Source organism: Sminthopsis crassicaudata, chromosome 1 (assembly GCF_048593235.1).
Source record: "Sminthopsis crassicaudata isolate SCR6 chromosome 1, ASM4859323v1, whole genome shotgun sequence".
Classification (NCBI taxonomy): domain Eukaryota; kingdom Metazoa; phylum Chordata; class Mammalia; order Dasyuromorphia; family Dasyuridae; genus Sminthopsis; species Sminthopsis crassicaudata.
In genome coordinates this window covers 598579483-598601352 of record NC_133617.1, presented here as the reverse complement: position 1 = coordinate 598601352, position 21870 = coordinate 598579483, and the positions used below count along the sequence as shown (strand labels likewise).

General features: G+C 33.0%; 1 protein-coding gene and 1 non-coding gene across 12 annotated transcripts in view; one reads left to right on the top strand and one right to left on the bottom strand.

The window, feature by feature from the left end:
• The window catches only part of PDE4D (phosphodiesterase 4D), a 1915283-nt gene that overhangs the window by 505427 nt on the left and 1387986 nt on the right, over nt 1–21870 (bottom strand). The gene's annotated exons all lie outside the window — the stretch shown is intronic.
• Nucleotides 20304–20408, top strand: LOC141552305 (U6 spliceosomal RNA). The gene has a single exon (XR_012485111.1). It is a non-coding gene; the product is annotated as a U6 spliceosomal RNA (small nuclear RNA).

Here is a 21870-nt window from a genome sequence, read left to right as displayed (position 1 = left end):
CAAGTCATTTAACTTATCATTCATTCGAAAAAGAAATGGAAAATTACTCCAGTGTCTTTGCCAAGAAAACCCCCAAAAGGCTAAAGAAGCATCAGTCATGACTGAAGTGATTAAACAATAACAAGTATGTAACTATGAGGAAACCAATTCAATCTGAATGATTCATTTCCCTCATTTACAAAATGAATGAGGGTTAAAATAAATGATCTCCAAAACTTTTTTCTAATTTTTTAAAAATATTGCTTACAACTCCAAGTTTGATGATGGTTTCTTCTGAAATTCTCAGCTTCCATTTGAACCACTAACTATTCTCTTTATATTAAAATTTTCTTTCCTATGACACTATGCTCTTTTGATTTAAAAAATGGGGGCATGATTTCTTGATTCAATAAATATTTTAAGTACTTACTATGTGCAAAGCATACAGTATTTTAAACATTCACTGATTGGCAATACCCTTTAAAAATAACATATCTAGAGGCTTTTCTCCTACTATTTCAGGGGTTCTTAAGTTTTTTGTGTCAGGGACATTTTTTTAGCAGTCTGGTGAAGCCTACAAGTTCCTTTTCCAAAGAATGTTTTAAAATGCACAAATTTACAAAGTAATATAATCAGATCAAAATGATAAGATTTTTAATTTTTTTTTTTTTTTTTTTTGATGAGGCAATTGGAGTAAAGTGCCCAGGGTCACACAACTAAAAAATGTCAAGTAAATGAGGTTGGATTTGTAGTCAGAGTTTCCTAACTCAAGGGGCAATGCTCTAGAATATACATACATATGCACACACACAGGCATGTACATGTGTATAAATGTGTGTATATACATATGGACACATACACACATTTTAAAGTCTTTGGTTCTTAGGTTAAGAACCTCTCTACTTGACTTGTTCTTCAGGAAATTCATCTACCCAAATGCTATGAAATTTGAATGTGTCTGATTTAAAAATTCCTCTCTCTGACTTTTTTTTACTCTCCCCTCTGCTGCCCAATTTCATGAGAGGTTAGTTGGGGAATTGCATTTTCCCATCAAATGTATTCTTTTTCTGCTTTTGTATTCAAAAGCCTATGTCCTCAACACATATTAAGTGTCTACTATGTACTATGGTAGTCATCAAGGAAGACACGAAGTTTAAATAAGACATAGGTCCTGCCTTAATAGAATTCTTAGACTCGTGGTAGAATAAGACTCAAACTCATAGACAACTACAATACACAACATATATGAGAAGTGAATTGGAGGGTATAGGTCCTTTTGATCTAGGAATATGAAAGGAAAGCTTAGTGCTGGGCGATAATTGAGCTCATTTTACAGTACAAGTAGGTCTTTGAAAGGCAAAGAGGGGGATGCAAGACATTCTAATAGTAGGGAACTGCAAAGGAGTAGAAAACAAGCCACATTCATAGGTAGAATGCAGGTGAGTGTGATTAGATGGTAAAAGTAAAAGGGATTATATGAGATGAAATTAGGAAGTCAGGGAAGTATCAGTGATGGAAGGCCTAAAATGTCAGGCAAGTAACATTAACTTAATTTTCTAGGCAAGGGAAGAGCTATTGCAGGTACCTGAGCAAAATGACCTGGATGGATCCATGTGTAAGAAAGGATGTAAATGAAATTTCTAAGGAAGAGAAGAGAGAGAGCAGAAAAGACAGCAAAAAACTTCTGGGGGCCATCTATATTGAGATCTTTAAAAACATTGAAAAAAATATGAGGAACTAATAAGAAACAAAGAAACAACAGTTAGAAAAGTAGAAGCAGAACCAAGAGAATATAGGTGAGATCCAATGATCTTTAAAATTCCTGCCCACTCTAGAATTCAGTAATTCTGTATCATCTCTGAGATTACTTTTCTAGAGAACTCTGATTAGTACTCTTTTCCAAGAGGATAAAGAGACTCAAAATTGTCAAAGTAAAAGAGTTTAAAGATAACAACAACAACAAAAAAAGGTGGGGGACATGGTGGGATGGGGGAATAATTAGATTTCATTAATAAAAAGTAATTAGTGGCTCTATATTGTTAAAAACCATTTTGAAGAACAAAATTGCTATTTGTATTAAGAGTTGTAGAATTGATTACACATTTTGAATTAATGATTCAATTTCTAGGATTTCATCCCCAAACCATCATAAACATAAGGATATTTTCATGCAAAATTATTCATTGTCATTTAATTATATTATTTAAAACATAAGAAGTGACCTGTATGTTCAACAGTAGAGAATAACAAAGAATTATGTCACAATGTAATCAAAAATTACATGACTTGATAGACATGAACCTCTTATGGAAATATGGAAAGATGTATGAGAAGTGATGTCAAGTGAAATCAGCAACTTAGAATAGCGTGAACATTTGCTAGAACTATATTCAAAAGAAAGGAAAGTCAGAAGTAGCACAGTTTCAGGCAGAACAGGGAGAGGCCATGGCGGGGGGGGAACATTGTTCTGTATTAATTCATTTGGTGTTCCTTTTTTTGTGGGCTTATGCAAGAGTTTACCCCTTAATTTGTGTGTTTACTAGATTAAATGGCTTTCTTAATGGTAAAGTTAATAATAACTTTTCAAAACTATATCTTATTAATGCTTTATAAAGGGTCACTTCAAATGTATCGCTTTGTGATCTCCATTGTCTGACATCAAAATATATGTTTTTGTTTCATCAAGATTTCTATTCTGAATACTTATATAAACAGCCAGAAATTTATTTTTTTTTTAAGATCAATGTAATTCTTTTTGGAAATGATAATTGTTATTTTTCAAAACAGAGTTAGTTTTCTGTATCAAAGAATCAGTCTTAAGATGCCTAGAAAGTAAATATTGATTTTAGCAAATCATTATTTAATATTTGTTACCTTTTCTAACTTTTATTATATAATTAAATAGTAATTTACTATAAAATCCCTGGATTGTGGGGTTCCACTTGGTTATAGGAATGGTAACTTTCTTGTGTACATCTATGGTAACACTAGAACCATGAAATATGCTTTATCAAACAGGCTTTGTGTACTTCTATTGTCTGGGTCATTTCTAAGACTTCAAAGCTTTTTGTTTGTTTGCTTTTTTACAGAAATTCTATAAAATTCAATTTAGAGATATCTAAAAACATATTTCTATTCAAAGAGAATCTTTCTGCACCCGTTTAGATCTGAGGTTACTCTAGGACCTGGAGGGCTCCTTAGGTGTCACTCTCTGGCAAGCTTAATCTGTGATCATGTTGATGGGTCTCATCTGCACCCAGAGCCAAATTGCTTTTCTGGCTTAATCTATTTTCTTTTACACCTGAGGCTTTTGAATTGCAGCTAATTTGCCAAGATGCAATACAGGATCTAGTTTCACAATGATTATTTTCTATGTCCAATACATAATGGGACCTGGAAAGCTAAAGCTAACCATCCATCAACTGTTTCTAGGTTTAGCCTGACCTGACTCAGAAAAATGATTTTTGTCTGTGGAAGATACAGACTATATAATGTTATCTATTTTTGGAGATTTTAGTGAATCTTCCTGCCAGCATGTTCAAAGAATTCTAAGGAGGTAGTCATAAAGATAGTGTGTATATATGTATACATGCATGCATGCATGCATGCAAGCATGTTTGTGATGCAAGAGAAAGAAAGATGGATTTGGAATCAGAGGATCTGGGTAAAAATTCTACCTCTCTGCCATTTATTACCTGTGGGACATAAGGCAAATCATTGAACATTTCTGGGCCTTAGTTTCCCCACATGAATTGGTTGGAAACATGATCTCTGAAGTCCCTTACAGCTCTAAATCCATGATTGTATTCTGCTATTTCTAAACCAAAACAGATAAACTGATATAATTAGTATGTCTCATTCATTCTGTTCTCTGTCCTATACCTTGCCAACAATGAAAAACCAAGGCAATTGCCCATTATGCCAAGACAACAATCCTTCACGAGTCATGTTATTTTTGATAAATTTGACACTTTTTTTCCCCCTGAGGCTGGGGTTAAGTGACTTGCCCAGGGTCACACAGCTAGGAAGTGTTAAGTGTCTGAGACTCAGATTTGAACTCTGGTCCTCCTGAATTCAAGGCTGGTGCTCTATCCACTGTGCCACCTAGCTGCCCCCATAAATTTGACACTTGATGACTCCTCAAACCTATCACCAAAGAAATGGAACTCATTTGTGGACTCATCAGTCTCTCTGCAGTATCTTTCTTTACCACAAATCTGGAGAAAAACTGATTTTTTAATTTTAAGAGTAATATAGAAAATGTCAAACTCTTGTTGCTATTTCATTCTAGAATAACCTTTGTCAATGCATCCCCATGTGTCATGAGCTTCATAGGGACATAGATTTAAAATAGGGAGGGAACTTAGATTTCTAATCCTCTCAATTTTTATTTATAGTAAACTGAGAATTGAGATGTCAAGGGGCTTGTCCAAGGTCACACAGGTAAGATACAGCAGAGCTAGATTAGAATTTATAGTGTATTGAGAAAATAATAAAAAATTTGTTTAAAAGACTTTTAATTGAATAGCAGAGAGTTATACTGATAGGCTGGATCTAGAATCTAATAAATGAATCAGTAATAAGTCTAATTTGGATCAAATATCAGTCATCCGGTCTCTATTTTCACTACATGATTGTGCTGAGTTTTTAGAGGACAGTCATGATTAATGATGGCTGATACTATTTATATTTTGAAAAAATAATGGAAAAAAAAAGTCCAAGAAATTAACACCTAGAAGTATCAATAAGGCAATATCTTAGAGATATTGTCTTCCTTTGATAGTTGTTCACCTCCAGAGAATAACAAAGCTATTGTTCCTGGCACATTTGTCCAGTCATAGTTTAGTACTTTGCAAAATAAATATCCAGCCACAGTAATGGATTGTCTAAAGCTATTTGCAATATTCCCAAAGAATTACTTCTAGAGCAAAAAAAAAAAAAGGTTTTTTTAAGTGGAAGAAAGAAGAAAAGACACACATTTATACACATACACTTTCATTTTGCAGAAAACCAGAGCCTGAGCTGTCAGAAAATGATTAACGCACAAACGTCCTCATTATTTTCAAAAGAATGCGCAGGGAGCCTGAATACAGAAATGCCTTGGGCATTCCCAGTGCTCTGACGTCAATTCATATCAAATTCAGATAACTTGCTCTGTCAGCTGCTTAGTTCTCTCAGATTCCATGAGAATCCAGCTCTCTTTAAATTTTCAGTCCACACCACAATGTCATGGTACCTACATTGAAGTAAACCTTCCTTAATCCCTTTCCTCATAGCTTTATGTAAGATTTACATAATATGATGAACTCCTTCCTGTTCCCTTTAATTACAGTCACCATTATGCAAAGGATTCTTCTGTTTTGTTTTGTTTTGTTTTGTTTTGTTTTGTTTTGTTTTGTTTTTGAGGGGGAAGGGGAGATTATTTAGCTTGATTTTGGGAACAGCAAAAACAGCGCACTGTATAAGTTCAACTCATATAGATTCATGAATGTGATTTAGTTGACAAATCTATAACATGTGCCACTTATGGGTTTCTCAAAGGACTGTTGCCTAGGAAACCATATTCCTTGATTCCTCCATTTGCCCTCCCTTTCACTGCCTCGCCATTCTATGTGACACTATCAGAAAGAATAGGGTTTCCATGGTTGCTGCTACCAAACAAAGAAAAGAAAAAGGAAATGGGAAAACTGTGAATTAAAGATAATTTTATTAATGAGGAAGACCTTCTGTTGTCTGACAAAGTACCACCTCTAAATCTGCAACTTTGCAGTAGAATCTTACTATATGGATGTTACTTCTCTCAGATTAATGATTCTTTACAATCTCCCTGGGGGATACTATGATATTTGATAAAGGACACAGTATGAAAACCCCTAAAGATCTAAAAGTAATAATGTAATTTCACAGCAATTATTAACTATCTAATGTTTAGAGCACTTAGAGGTTAGTAGTTAGTTGACATTTATTAAGCACTTGCTGTGAAACAGACATGGAATAAGGAACCATGGGGAAACAATAAGAGAATTCCACCACCTCAGGTATTCTAATTATCTAATATTTAATAATTTAATGATAATTTCATTTTTTATAATCTTGAGAGTTCACATTGGATATCCTTTTCTATAGCTTTCTACACCACAAAACAGTCCAAATATTAAGAACTATTTAATCAAATATCAAAATAGGATTAGTTGTTGGCCAAGTCTATGGTTGCCTTGGGCATTGCATGTATACAGCATGGAGATGCAACATTTTTTTTTTAATAAATGCATTTATTTTTACATAGAATACTCTCATCCTCCATTCCATGCAGTGAGTTTTTCTCTAATATCATGGATACAGGTTCATAGTGAAGTCTCAAAAGCCTCTGGCTGATAGAAAGCCAGCCGGGGCAGGCACAATTTCCAGGATAGTCTAGTTTTCCAATTGTGTTTGATACCAATGCCTTGGCCCTACTCTATCAAGTGATCTCACATGGACTTCCTTTCCCAAGAAGTACCATGAGAATGGAAATGATAAACACGTTTGAATTTTTTTTTTCCCCTAATGATGCTTCAGAGCAGCTGGGATATTATATCACAGTTTTTTAGAGAACTTAGAAAACAAGTGCTTGATTAATATTGTTTGTTTTCAGGTTATGATTCTTTCCTCATGCTAGGACTAAGAGAAAAGAGATTTTAGTCACTCACATATAGTGGCTGACAAAGCCTTTGGTTTGTATGGGGATAAAGAAGGAAGGAAAAATTATAACAATGAAAAAGTTCATACGAGCTCTGGCATAACACAGACTGATGGATTTGGCTTTGTAGAGCCTATATCTGAATCTGAGCTCTATTTATATGATTTGGGGTATGTGACAACTTTTCAAGACACCCATTTCCTCTTCTTTAAAATAAGGTTTAAGTTAAATGACTTCTAAGGTTACTTCAAACTCTAAAATCATTTCTAGCCTTTCTGTACTAATCACTGTGAGCTGATATCTGTTAGTGTTTATTCCATCCATAATCTAGGTGTTATCTCTTCCTTCTAAGGCAATTATTCAGAAAATTCTTGACTAGCTATTCTCAATTTTTTTGGTCTTTGGTACTTTTTTACATTATTTTTTTTTCCCTCTGGAGGCAATTGGGGATAAGTGACTTGCCCAGGGTCACACAGCTAGGAAGTGTTGTGTGTCCAAGTCCAAATTTGAACTTAGGTCCTCCTAAATTCAGTATTGGTGTTCTATCCACTGCACCATCTAGCTGATGGTATGTTTTATACTCTTAAAGAAATATTGAAGATCCCACAGAGTTTCTATTTATATGGGTTATATCTATCAACATTTATTGTATCAGAAATAAAAGTTTCTTTATATTATTATGAAAATGTTCTTGATATCATGACCCTCTAAAAGGAGGAGGAAATTCTTAGACTATGATTTGACAACTACTGATATAGGCTATGCGTTTTGCATTGTCCCATCTTCCTTCCATGACTTCCTTTTGGCAATTTCTTGCTCATTGGATGGGTGGACATCTTGAAAAGTTTCCAGCAAAAGCAAACAAATTTAATACTGGAAGATCAATGAAAAAGAGTATTTTAAAAATCTACTGTAATTCCTTTGTTTTGCTTTGCTATATATTTTATTTTTATATAAAACATTTAAATCATTCAGATAATTACAAGCTGAGGAATTAAAGAGATATGTATTCTGCAATATTTGAAAAATGAAGTATAATTCTCAAATAAAGTGCAAACTAAATATACTATTTAGATATGATCTAAGAGCATCACCATTTCCTTTTTAATATAGTCTACAAAGTACTTTTGCAACAAAAGTGCTAATGATGGCATCATTGTGCACATGGATCTAGTCTGTTAATATCAAGATATTTACTTATATAAGAATTATCTGGATTTATTTCCACAAAAGGCAGATTGTTAATATGGAGCTAGAAGAGAACTTAAAAATGCATGAAGCAAATGAGGACCAGATAAGAAATGGATGTTACAATGAACTATAATCATGAAAGGCAGAGAAAAATAATTCTATCCCAACCTTTCATATTACTTGTGAAACATTCTAGAAAATTAGTTTTAGGAAATTAGGATGCACTGGAATACAAAAAAGACTGTATTGCCAAGATGGGATATTTTTGGATACATTAGGATTGATAGTTCAGCTGGTATGTAAAATTTAAGGGTAAGTGGGAGGGAAGCAGATGTAGAAACATCTGTTTTTTTCCAATGGTGATGAATCATAAAAAGGGAAGGATGGATTAACCTTTCTGGTAGCTGTGTGTGTGTGTGTGTGTGTGTGTGTGTGTGTGTGTGTGAGAGAGAGAGAGAGAGAGAGAGAGAGAGAGAGAGAGAGAGAGAGAGAGAGAGAGAAAGACAGACAGATAGACAGACACAAAGACAGAAAGACACTTAAGAGAGCTTATAAGTTTTAGCCAATTTATGTGTTTTAACATCTAAGGCTCTACCTACTCTCTCCAACACTGTCAACTCCTGTGATCTCCAGTGCCATTCTTTTGTTTTGACCCAGTAATAGAATTCTGAATAAAATGTTTCTAAGTGTGTCTCTGTTAATGTTAGAATAGTTCTTTAATTAACTGCAATCTAAGTAGAAGAGATACATGGAAATAGTACACTTTAAATATTCTCCTGAAGGCTAAGGAGGGTCACAAGGGGAGGTTAAAAATCATAACCAAGGAAATCTCTAGTGCAAAATAAACAGTTGTTATTCAATAAGACTCCATTATTGGTTGTTTTAATGAATGCCCAAGTTCATCAAATAAATGGAGTTCGAGGTTTCTTCTGAAGGAAGAGCAATTGACAGGAATAATAGAAAATAGTGCCTGTGGGTCTGTAAGCTCATTCTCTGACTTAGTGGGAATCAAGAGGCTTCAAAGAAGGAAAAGAAACTGACCTACTGTCATTCCTCTAGTACTAATGTTAGGGAACCTTCTATTAGGAGGATAAAATTTCTAATTGCTGGAATAGCTCTTTTCTCTTCTAATACTGCAGAGGCTGTAAGGGATGTTTAATTCTGAGGATGAAGATGTATTGAGCCCAAGGCATGTAACCTGTGCCTGCAACACCTCCCCAAGGCAACATTTATTCAGGTTAGGGTGAACAGAATCATAGTGGACAGTGACTGAGGTGCATAGAGTAACAAGAAAATAACAAAGAAGTAGCTCAGGAACAAAGCATAGCTCCATTTAGAATATTACCACTAGAGCAAAAGAATAACAGAAGATATTGGCTATAAAAGTCGAGTATAGTGGTAAAGATTGGAGCTTTAGCAGAAGATGGCTATGAAAATGTAACTTCAGAGTAAAGATCTGTGGAAAGGATAATTCTGAATGGAAGAATCTTTTAGTAACGGTACAAGAAATGTAGCAAAATGGCTAAAATCTTTTTCGTCTCTGGAGCATGAGTTTTCTAGGGGACTACTCCTTTCTTTATTAGTGTGTGAGTCTGTGATGACTGTAGCCACTTTTGCCCAGGGGATTGGAAACTATTCAATTGGTTAATCTTCCCTTGTAATATACTTTGATTTTCTTTCTTAAATAAGTATTCATGGTAGTTTTTTTTTTTTTTTAAGTGATTTATTGTGCTTGACTGTTCTATTAGAGAAGGCACTGGGTGGGAGCACAAACCAATGTTTTCTCCTTTCTGAACCTTAACAGTGCTGAGGAGAATACCTTATGCACTCCCCTAACCCACCTATTTTTTGAGATTATAATTCAAGATGATTTTTTAGTTGGTTTGTAATCAACCAAAGATGGTCTCCTAACATTCAAAGTTAGTTCAAACAACATAAAGATATCCTCATAAATTATGATATTTTCTCCCCTCCCCCTGGATGCTCTCATTTTAGTGATAGAGAAGAGGATGTCAAATTCTGTTAGTACCTGAAGATATACATAAGACTAGAAAGTGCTGGAGAGAAGTAAAAAGAAAAATAGAAAGGGTAAACAAAGGGGAAAGGATATGGACAACATAGAGAAGTGAAGGATTCTGAAAGTACTGCTCAATTTTGCATCAGGAAAATGATAATGAAATAATAGAGAAACCCAAAGACACATCATTACTTCATCTGAAAAAAAAAAAGTGGTAGATTAACTGATTAGGCTCTGGAACTGAGAGGGTAGAATATAATTTTTGTTAAGTGGTTTTCAGTCATGTTTGACTCTTCGTGACCCCAGTTGGGGTTTTTGTGGCAGAGATACTGGAGTGGTTTACTGTTTTCTTTTCCAATTCATTTTACAGATGAGAAACTGAAACAAATAGCATTAAGTGACATATCCAAGATCACACCACTAGTAATGTCTGAGGTAAAATTTGAAATAAGGAAAATGATTTTTCCTGACTCTAAGCCTCTATCCACTATGCCACCTAGCTGCCTCAAATAATTCTGAATTACGCGTACATTCTAGTGAATGACATCTAGTGCACTTTCCTAAGCTTTATTAAGGGCAATCCTTGAACAAAATGAGTGGGAAAATCCCCCTAAGTGTAAGCAAATAATTTTTGTCATGAACTAATCTTCTTAGCTAATAGTTTGAAAAGACAGCATTTCTATTTAATATATGAAAAAGTCTAAAAATGCAAAATACACAAATAGTAAGGTTGAATTTGTTAGAAGCTTTGGAACCTTTATAATTTTATTAACATAGTCCACTTACTCTTTTGGTACCCATACACTTTTTTTTTCTTTTTTTTTTTATTATATATATATATATATATATATATATATATATATATATATATATTTTATAATATTATCCCTTGTATTCATTTTTCCAAATTACCTCCCCTCCCTCTATTCCCTCCCCCCGACGACAGGCAATACCATACATTTTACATGTGTTACAATATAGTCTAGGTACAATACATGTGTGCGAATATCATTTTCTTGTTGCACAATAAACATTAGAATCCGAAGGTACATGTAACTTGGGCAGACAGATATTAGTGCTAACAATTTTCATTCCCCTCCCAGTGTTTCTTCTCTGGGTGTAGCTACCTCTGTCCATCATTGATCAACTGGAAGTGAGTTGGATCTTCTTTATGTTGAAGATTTCCACTTCCATCAGAATACACCCTCATACAGTATTGTTGTTGAAGTGTACAGTGATCTTCTGGTTCTGCTCATTTCACTCAGCATCAGTTGATTTAAGTCTCTCCAGGCCTCTCTATATTCCTCCTGCTGGTCATTTCTTACCGAGCAATAATATTCCATAACCTTCATATACCACAATTTACCCAACCATTCTCCAACTGATAGACATCCATTCATCTTCCAGTTTCTAGCTACAACAAAAAGAGCTGCCACAAACATTTTGGCACATATATGTCTCTTTCCGCTCTTTAGTATTTCTTTGGGATATAATCCCAGTAGTAGCACTGCTGGGTCAAAGGGTATGCACAGTTTGATAACTTTTTGGGCATAATTCCAGATTGCTCTCCAGAATGGCTGGATTCTTTCACAACTCCACCAGCAATGTATTAGTGTCCCAATTTCCCCACATCCCCTCCAACATTTGTCATTATTTGTTCCTGTCATCTTAGCCAATCTGACAGGTGTGTAGTGGTATCTCAGAGTGGTCTTAATTTGCATTTCTCTGATCAGTAGTGATTTGGAACACTCTTTCATGTGAGTGGATATAGTTTCAATTTCTTCCTCTGAGAATTGTCTGTTCATATCCTTTGACCATTTATCAATTGGAGAATGGTTCGGTTTCTTATAAATTATGGTCAGTTCTCTATATATTTTGGAAATGAGACCTTTGTCAGAACCTTTGTTTCTAAAAATATTTTCCCAATTTGTTACTTCCCTTCTAATCTTGTTTGCATTAGTATTATTTGTACAGAAACTTTTTAGTTTGATGTAATCAAAATCTTCTATTTTGTGATCAATAATGATCTCTAGTTCTCCTCTGGTCATAAATTCCTTCCTCCTCCACAAGTCTGAGAGGTAGATTATCCTCTGTTCCTCTAATCTATTTATTATCTCCCTCTTTATGCCTAAATCACAGACCCATTTTGATCTTATCTTGGTATATGGTGTTAAGTGTGGATCCATATCTAATTTCTGCCATACTAATTTCCAGTTTTCCCAACAGTTTTTTCCGAATAATGAATTTTTATCCCTAATGTTGGAATCTTTGGGTTTGTCAAAGATTAGATTGCTATAGATGTACCCTTTTTTGTCCTTTGTATCTAATCTGTTCCACTGATCTACCGGTCTATTTCGTAGCCAATACCAAATGGTTTTGGTGACTGCTGCTATATAATATAGCTTTAGATCAGGTACACTTAGACCACCTTCCTCTGAGTTTTTTTTTCATTAGTTCCCTTGCAATTCTTGACCTTTTATTCTTCCATATGAATTTTGTTGTTATTTTTTCTAGGTCATTAAAATAGTTTCTTGGGAGTCTGATTGGTATAGCACTAAATAAATAGATTAGTTTGGGGAGTATTGTCATCTTTATTATATTCGCTCGGCCTATCCAAGAGCACTGAATGTCTTTCCAATTATTTAAATCTGATTTTATTTTTGTGGCAAGTGTTTTGTAATTTTTCTCATATAATTCCTGACTTTTCTTTGGTAGATGGATTCCCAAATATTTTATACTCTCAACATTTGTTTGGAATGGAATTTCTCTTTGTATCTCTTGCTGTTGCATTTTGTTAGTGATATATAAAAATGCCGAGGATTTATGTGGATTTATTTTGTATCCTGCCACTTTGCTGAAATTTTGAATTATTTCTAGTAGCTTTTTAGCAGAGTCTTTGGGGTTCTCTAAGTATACCATCATGTCATCTGCAAAAAGTGATAGTTTAATTTCCTCATTTCCTACTCTAATTCCTTGAATCTCTTTCTCGGCTCTTATTGCCGAGGCTAGCGTTTCTAGTACTATATTGAATAGTAATGGTGATAGTGGGCAACCTTGTTTCACTCCTGATCTTACTGGGAAAGGTTGCAGTTTATTTCTATTGCATATTATGCTTACTGACGGTCTTAAATATATACTCCTGATTATTCTAAGGAATAATCCATTTATTCCTATACTCTCAAGAGTTTTTAGTAGGAATGGATGTTGGATTTTGTCAAATGCTTTTTCTGCATCTATTGAGATGATCATATGGTTCTTATTAATTTGATTATTAATATGGTCAATTATATTAATAGTTTTCCTAATATTAAACCAGCCCTGCATTCCTGGAATAAATCCTACTTGATCATAGTGTATTATCTTGGAGATGATTTTCTGAAGTCTTTTTGCTAATATCTTATTTAAGATTTTAGCATCAATATTCATTAAGGAGATTGGTCTATAATTTTCTTTCTCAGTTTTCGATCTACCAGGTTTAGGTATCAGTACCATGTCTGTGTCATAAAAGGAGTTTGGTAGGACTCCTTCATCCCCTATTTTTTTAAATAATTTATATAACATTGGGGCTAATTGTTCTTTAAATGTTTGGTAGAATTCACATGTGAATCCATCTGGCCCTTACCCATACACTTTTAAAAGAAGTAGAGTAAGGCCTGATACAAGTTAAGTGGATATTTGTGAGGATTTGGGGGACAATATTGATAATAGCCACAAGGAATGGGAAAATTCTTTTGAAAGGGATAGCCATACAGATGAGATCAGATAATTAGTTTGGGTTTCAAGAGATTTATAAGAGAGTAACTAATGAATTTGCTAATTTGTTAAGGATTTTTTTTAAACAAGTAAATAGGTTCCTTCTCATTTAACTGGTGGTAATAATGGGTCTTCTCAGCTATAAAAGAAGAGCTCTAAAATTTTAAATTATGTATTTAATAAAACTTGTTATTTCTCTTAAGATAATGAAACAGTAAAAAGAACATATATCATAGTAATGTACTTGATTATGAGTATAACTAGAATCCAAATAGAATTTCTCAAGTATTTCTGTACCTATAGGCACTTTTCTACACCAAAGAAGAAATTAGTTACTCTTATAAATCAGATATATTTTCTTTCCATTCTCTCTTCTAAATTACCTATTCTAAAAGTAAGCATTAGATTGAATCTACAACATATATATATATATATATATACATATATATATACACACACACTCATATATGTGTATGTATTACTATTTATTTATAAATGTCTGTCCATATTTGAAACATTTCTCTTCAATATTATTAACTTCTTTGATTGAATTACACCATTCTAAACCAATTTAAGTGTGAAGAAAAGTATCCAGCAGTTACAATATTGATATTCTTCTAAAATTAAACTAAATATTTAAAGTTTTTTATAAAAAAAAAATTTCAATTTGAAGTTGATTCAATCCACTGGCTATCTATTGAGTACCTTGACCTTTTTGTCATACATACATAGCTAGGAATTAGCTACCCTCACTGACTTTGTAATCTAATAAACTGATCATGATAAATTTCCTAAGAGTGATAGCAGCTAAAATACATTTTGAGAAATTTCTATATCATCCGTGATATATAAATTATGGAAAAAAATGTTTAAATGATTTTGAATGTAACTTTTCTCAGGGTAGGGATTGGCTTCTTGCTTGTTTTTTTCCTCTTATTTATCTACTATTATTATTAATATTTATTTTTGTTTTATTTATTGTTCTTATTTTCTTGTATCTCTAGCAATAATTTGCCAGAATATCTGGCACATTATAAGAGCAGACTCAGTACTTGTTAACTCAATGGAGGATGTCATGGTATTCCAAAGATATAGTTTATAATTAGCAATATTACACACAGGACACTTTTTTAGAGATCATTGAATCCAATGCCCTCATGTTTACAGGTAAGGAAACTGAGGCAAAGCCAAACCTACACCATTCAGCAAGAAATAGCTGGTATGTGAACTTAGGCTCTAATCTTGAATCCGTCTCTTTCGGTATGTTATAGTATATTGATTACACAATATATCATTGTTTTTTATTTTGTTTTGTTTTTAATTTGAGTTTACATACTAGAGGTTAAAGTAGTCCAATATCAATGAAGCTGAAAATAAATATTTTATTTTATTTTAGAGGCTGGGGTTAAGTGACTTGCCCAGGGTCACACAGCTAGGAAGTGTTAAGTGTCTGAGACCAGATTTGAACTCCAGTCCCTCAGAATTCAAGGCTGGTGCTCTATCCACTGCGCCACCTAGCTGCCCTGAAAATAAATATTTTAACAAATCTATTCTATGTTTTAATAAACTCAAGCATAAGAGAACTGAGCATGCATATTGTTCTCAGCTGCAGACACAATACTACCAAAGAAAGATTCTTTCTCATTTTTGGTGAATACTTTATCAAGTATTTTATCAAGAGTTTTATAAACTGTTAAAAATATGATGCACATATATAATGAACATATATATATATATATATATATACATGCACACACACACATATATATATACACAAACACATGTATACTTACACACATGTATTATACATAACAGCCATATATCATCTCTGTAGATGCATGTATGTATGTATATATCCTGTGGAATAGGAAGAGCAAGAATGATCCCATTTTAAAGTTGAATTTAAGGAGTTCATTCAAGTTCCCACTGCCAGAAACTATTTCAGAAGAATATAAACTCGAGGATTTTCTTTCCCATTCCCATCTCCAATACACTCATAGTTTCCAGCACACTGCTTTTCAAACTCTAGATATTTAATGGATGTCTACTGAATCAAGTTCAACCCAGATCTTTGGTGTCTGTAAATATTATTTCTACTATGCTATATGTCCTTAAGTTTTTTTTTTTCTTTTTACTGTTTTCAATTTGAATAAGGACTATTTAAAATTCAAGTAATCCTTAGCACCTTAAAAGACGAACAATTCCAGTATTTTGGAGTACCTTTTTATGTCACCATTTAAATGCAAGTATTCCAAGGTCTCATGAGACCTCTTCTTTTATAGCTAAAGACTACAGCATTATTATATGTATGACCTCTTTATTTGTTAGGTCCTTAGAACATACAGAACAGAATACACAAAGCAATAAAATTTGGTATTCACTATTTTTTGGCAGTCATAAGAAAAAGATACTAGAAGATGAACTCTTATTTGCTATTGATAAAGGATGTGTGAATAAAAAAAAGTCAGCTCCTTTTTATTAAAGCTCTTTCTATGTATTTTGCTATCTCTTTTCTTTTAAAGAATCCTTGTAGACCTTCAGATCTAGCAGTCAGTTATACTCAGAGTGTATTTAGTTTCTATATATAATTAAAGGTGTAATTTCTCCAGTGACTCCTTAAGGAAGGCCATTCATTGAAATAACTTTTAAGGCTGCAAAAGATTCCCAAATCATGTTCAGACTAATTTGGGAAGCTATCTAGTAGCTACCTGAAAAACATTACCTTATAATGTAAAGGTACAGCATTCTGATGATTGGAAGATAAGTATTATAAAAGTTCCCATGTAGGCAGCCTGGGAAATGGCTTAAACTTTCTTTAACAAACATCTCACGGCTAAAGAATTTGAAGCCATGGAATGCTGGGCCTGGAGTTGGGAAAACTCATCTTCCTAAGTTCAAATCCAGCCTCAGATACTAACTATGTAACCTTGGGCAAGTAATTTTTCCTGTTTGCCTCAGTTTCCTCAAATATAAAATGAGCTAGAGAAGGAAATGGCAAGCCATATGAGGATCTTTGGACAAATCCCAAACAAGTGCAGTTATAACTAAAAAAAAGAAAAAATACAAACTTCATGATTTCAGGTCACTGCACAATCTAGCTACTCATCAAAAGAAGTCAGTCAAATTCTAGAAGCTTTTCTCACTTCTTCACGAGTGATACTCAATGAGATCACCAAACCCTGAGACACCTCCACAATTAATCACAGTCTATAAACTCACTAGTTGGTTCAAAAATCCACAAATTCCCTTGAATAGTCAATGATAGAATTTATAGATTTTAATGTTATCTTTTGTATCTTAATGAGTCTTAGAAAAGAAAAAAATCATAATATATGACAATAAATAACTGTCATATATTAGGTTAATTCATTTATACTACTTTTATATTTTCTTTATATTAAACATGATGCTTCCTCTATTAAGATCTAAGCTGTATGAGGGGAGAAACTGTTCATTTTTATCCCAACACCTAAAACAGTAATTGGCATATAATGAACTTAATAAATGCTTATTGAAAGGAATTGTTGAATTAAGTGAAGGATTCCCAAATTGTAACCCCGGTCATCACTTTGCATCACTTAGGAAAATGTTATTTCTGAGCTATACTGAGTATACTGAGTTATACTGATCACATATATATATATGTATATGTAGATATGTAGAGTGTTCTCTCATCCAACTTAAGCTTCTTGGAACCTCTGATTTTCTTCAGAAGCCAGTTCAAGTAAAAGCATTTTACCTCCTTGATTTTTTTCCTCCCAATTAACTGCTAGTTTGTCCTTGCCAAAGTAACAGTGAATCTATTTTTGTATATATCTATGCCCATTTGTACTATCTATACACATATCTATACATATATATCTATATACATATATATCTATACATATATATCTATATACATATATATCTATATATATGTGAACTGTCTTTCCCCATCAGATCATAAACTCTTTCAAGGCTATGACTAACTTTTGTATTTGTATCCCTAGCAACTAACATAGTGACTGGCTCCTAAAATGTACTTAATATATGTTTGTGGGTTGATTGACTCATTATGGTATGTTGAGTATTATTGTGTGTATATGCTGCTTGATATATTCTGGGAATGGACTATCCCACACAGTGGTACTAGGATTTGAAATTGCCTAGAGTCAGGCTGACCTCCATCTGGTTAATAATGTTTTCTATACCTTACTTGCTCTATTTCCTTGCTTCACACTAAATCCATTCTCTAATTCACTCTAATCACATTCTCCTAAAATGATAATTTATTAGTAAACATTTTTAACTCTCCTTCCTACTCAAAAAACTGGCCTCAGTTGACCTTTCCCTCTCAGCCCACTCCCATCAATCTATATACCTTAATGGTTTCAGTTTCAGCAACTAGGGACTCTCACCATCCACCCACATTCCCTAAAAACTGTAAATCCAGACAGATGGAATCAGACAAAACGGTGTGATTTTTCCCTTTGGTGTCAGCTTAACTATCTTATTGCCTAGAGCTTACTGTCAGGTATGACAATGGAGATGCAAGCATTCTTCAAAATCTCCCAAGACATCTTTTTGTAATAGGAATTGATGGATCTGAAAATATAATATATTGTGAACCACAGGCTGTTTCCCTAACCATTCAGTGACTTATTTCTAAAGCATTTTTTTCTGTTAAAAATGTTGCATTTGTGTGTGCACACATGTGTGCATGTGTCTATGTGCATGTGTACACACACATCTATCTACAGATACAGATATATTTTACCCACCTACCTCAAATCTGATAAAAGGGTTCTGAGACAAAATACTTGTAGAAGAACAAGGCATTTGAAAAGAATGATAATCCTTTTCTGAAAGTAGATAGACTTCTGTGCAACATTTGAAAAATTAAAGTAATATTGGAAAGTAGTAAGAGCTCATTCTTTTTTACCTTCCCTTATTCCAAAGCTAAAACAATGATTAAATAACCAGTCTCCTTAAGCTATAAATAGAGGGCAAATGATTTCTTTCTCTAACAAAAGAGCAAATCCACATGCAAGGGACCAAATGGTAGATGCTTTAGTGATTTAAATGTATAATTGGAATGTTTTATAAGCATCTTTAATGAGTGGGCAAATTACTAAGGGCTAAGACACAAGGGACAGCTACAGATTAATATAGCAGGGTATTTTAGGATCCAGTAGAGTGGGAGGGTAGACAGAAGCCATGTTTATTTTTGAAAGCACACTAAAGTGTAATGTTTAATCTATTTCATAAGAATATATTATCCAGAAAGGGGGATACTGATTCTCATGAAGACAAGTAAAAAACACATTGTTCTTTAAGCAGTGACTCAATCACATTTAATCCTATTCCAAATCACTATCTTCATAATCTTAACAAACAGTGCTGTCAAAAATTAAATGGTTAGGCATAAACATATGGGAGAAAGGGTGAAAATAAACTTAGCCCTGACACTTATAGACCCAGTTATGATGAGAGAAATGTTTCCATAATGGGGGACTATGTCTGCAGTGTGAAGCTGTAAATGTAATGGGACACAGTGAGATACTATAATGATGTAAGTGTTGCTACCTGGTGAGCAATAAGACCAACAACAGTAGGGAAAAAAGCATCTCAGTTGTCACAAGTCCTTGAACTAGAGCTGCAAATATAATTGTGTGTCAGGCATGTACTGAAGTAATTTTTTCAAAGGCTGAACAGCTGGTAAACTTTGGAGGGACTGCCATGTTAATGAGATAATGAATTATTTATCTCAACATTAACTATTAGCTAGAATTGGGTTAGATTTTCAGACTTTGACCATCTGCCAGGGTAAAGTTGATGTTCTAAGAAAACATACAAATTAGATATGCCAACTCAGATACAAGACTTAAAAGGGTCCTTAAAAAAATCTAAATTGGCATGGCATCAGGAAGACTTGAGTTCAAATGTTTCCTCCTGATGCATATAATTTGTATGGCAAAGGATAAATCATTTAACTGCTCTATGTTGCAGTCAACTTTGTAAGAATATATATTAAATAGAAATTGTTAACCTACATTGATTTAAGGAATTTCCTTAAAAACTTTGCTCTCATGGTGAAATCATAGGTCTAATCCCCATCCTATATTGGCTGTAGCAAAAATACAAAAAAGAAGAAAGATCAAATGAGATATTTGGAGTTTTTCCCTTTCTTATCTTTGGTATTGATTGGGATTATATAACATGTTTTTCTATTTATTATTATTATCTAATTATTAGAAAGAATCATTTACAATTGCCAATATTTTATAGCAATCTATTCAAATAGAAATAATCACAATTCAGACCTTCAAAATCCCTGAGAAGAAAAGGAGAGGATATTCAAACATCCTAAAAATCCAAAAGTGGACCTGAAACACTAGGAGGACCACAGTTAAAAAATATCTTGAAAGACTAAGCTGTGTCAATTAGTGCAGAGGATTTATTTATTTATTTTACCATAAGGCAAAGAAAGTAGAAATAGTAAGATGAAACTTTTAAATTTCAGAGTAAAATTACAATATCTGTTTATAATTTTTTTGTATTTAAAGTGGTTTTGCACAGACATAGCAAAGACACAAGAAAGAAAATATTTATAATAAAAAAGTTTTCTTGTTACTTGATATGCCTGCAAATATATATGTATATATGATGATCTCTTGTTACTAAGGTCAAGTTTAATAATGTCTGATGCTCATTTTAGCAGCACATATACTAAAATTGGAATGATACAGAGAAGAATAATATGATTCTTGCAAGGATGACATGCAAATTCATGAAGCATTCTGTATTTTTAGGAGGAAATGTCCAACCATAATAATTACTATGTGGATAGAGAAGATTTGGCTTCATATTCAAACGATGATAGTGGAGCTGAAAAAGCCACTCCATTTTCAATAAGAAACTCCAAATGGTCCCAAGCACACAAACAGTTCTTGGAAGAATGTAAAAAGAACTTTAAAAATCAAAATAAAATTGAAGAAAAAAAATCAATAATTTTTAAAAATCAAGAAAATTATGAAAATAAAGTCAACCAACTTGAAACAGAAAATAAAACATTTAAAGAAGAAAATAATTCCTTGAAATACAGGCTTCATTAAAAGAAAACTACGGATGTTCCAAAAAAACAAACAAACAAACAAACCAAGAAATAATAAAACAAAATTAAAAGATAGAAAAAATAGGAGCGAACCATTTAATCAGAAAAACAACTGACCTAATATGAAGAACAGATCAAAGAGAAATAATATAAGATTAATTGGACTACCTGAAAAATATGATTAAAAAAAGAATCTTGGTATAATATTACAAGAAATTATCAAGTAAAATTGAACTGAAGTTCTAGAACAAGAAGGTAAAGGAGAAATAGAAAAGAAAATTCACTGTTCATCACATAAAAGAGACCTACGAGAAAAAACATACAAGAACATCATAGCCAAGTTTCAAAGCTCCCCAGTTAAAGTGAAATTATTGGAAGCAATAAAAAACAATAACAACAAACAAATAACATAGAGCTACAATAAAGATTATCTAAGACTTAGCATTTACTATATTGCAGAAACATAGATCTTGTAATACTGTATTTTATAAAGCAAAATAGTTGGAGTTAAAACCAAGGATAATTCATCCAGCATAGTTAAGTATAATCCTGAATGAAAAAAAAAGGATATTTAACTAACTGAAAGACTTTCAGAGATTTCTGACAAAAACAGGAGAACTTAAGGGAACATATGATATATAACATCCAGGAGAAATATAATATAAGCATTAAAGACAAATTATAAGGGACTCAATAAAATCAAATTGTTTACTTCTTATCTGTGAAAACATTATATTATTATGAATTATCATTATTTGGCATTATTTGGGTAGTTTGAAAAAAAGACTTGGGTTGAGCTGAATATGATAAGTGTTATGGGGAAAAAAAACTTTGTAGGGAGAGACAAAGAACTAATGATCTTCTACAAATGAGGCATAAAAGGAAAAAAAAAAGAGATGGGGAAAAACAGTAGTAGAAGAAGGTAGTACTAGAACCTTACTCTAATTGGGAAATGATTAAAGAGGGAAAAACATCTATAAGTTCAAAAGTCTCTTAATTTCAGAAATAAATATGAGGATAAGGGGATAGGGTGGGAAGAAAAGGAAAAGGGAAGAAATCTTAGATGAATGAATAAGTTAAGGAATAGAAGAGTAGGGTAGCAATAGGTAAGATAAAAAAGATGAGAAAGATAGTGAGGAAAATAAAAAGGAGGAAAAT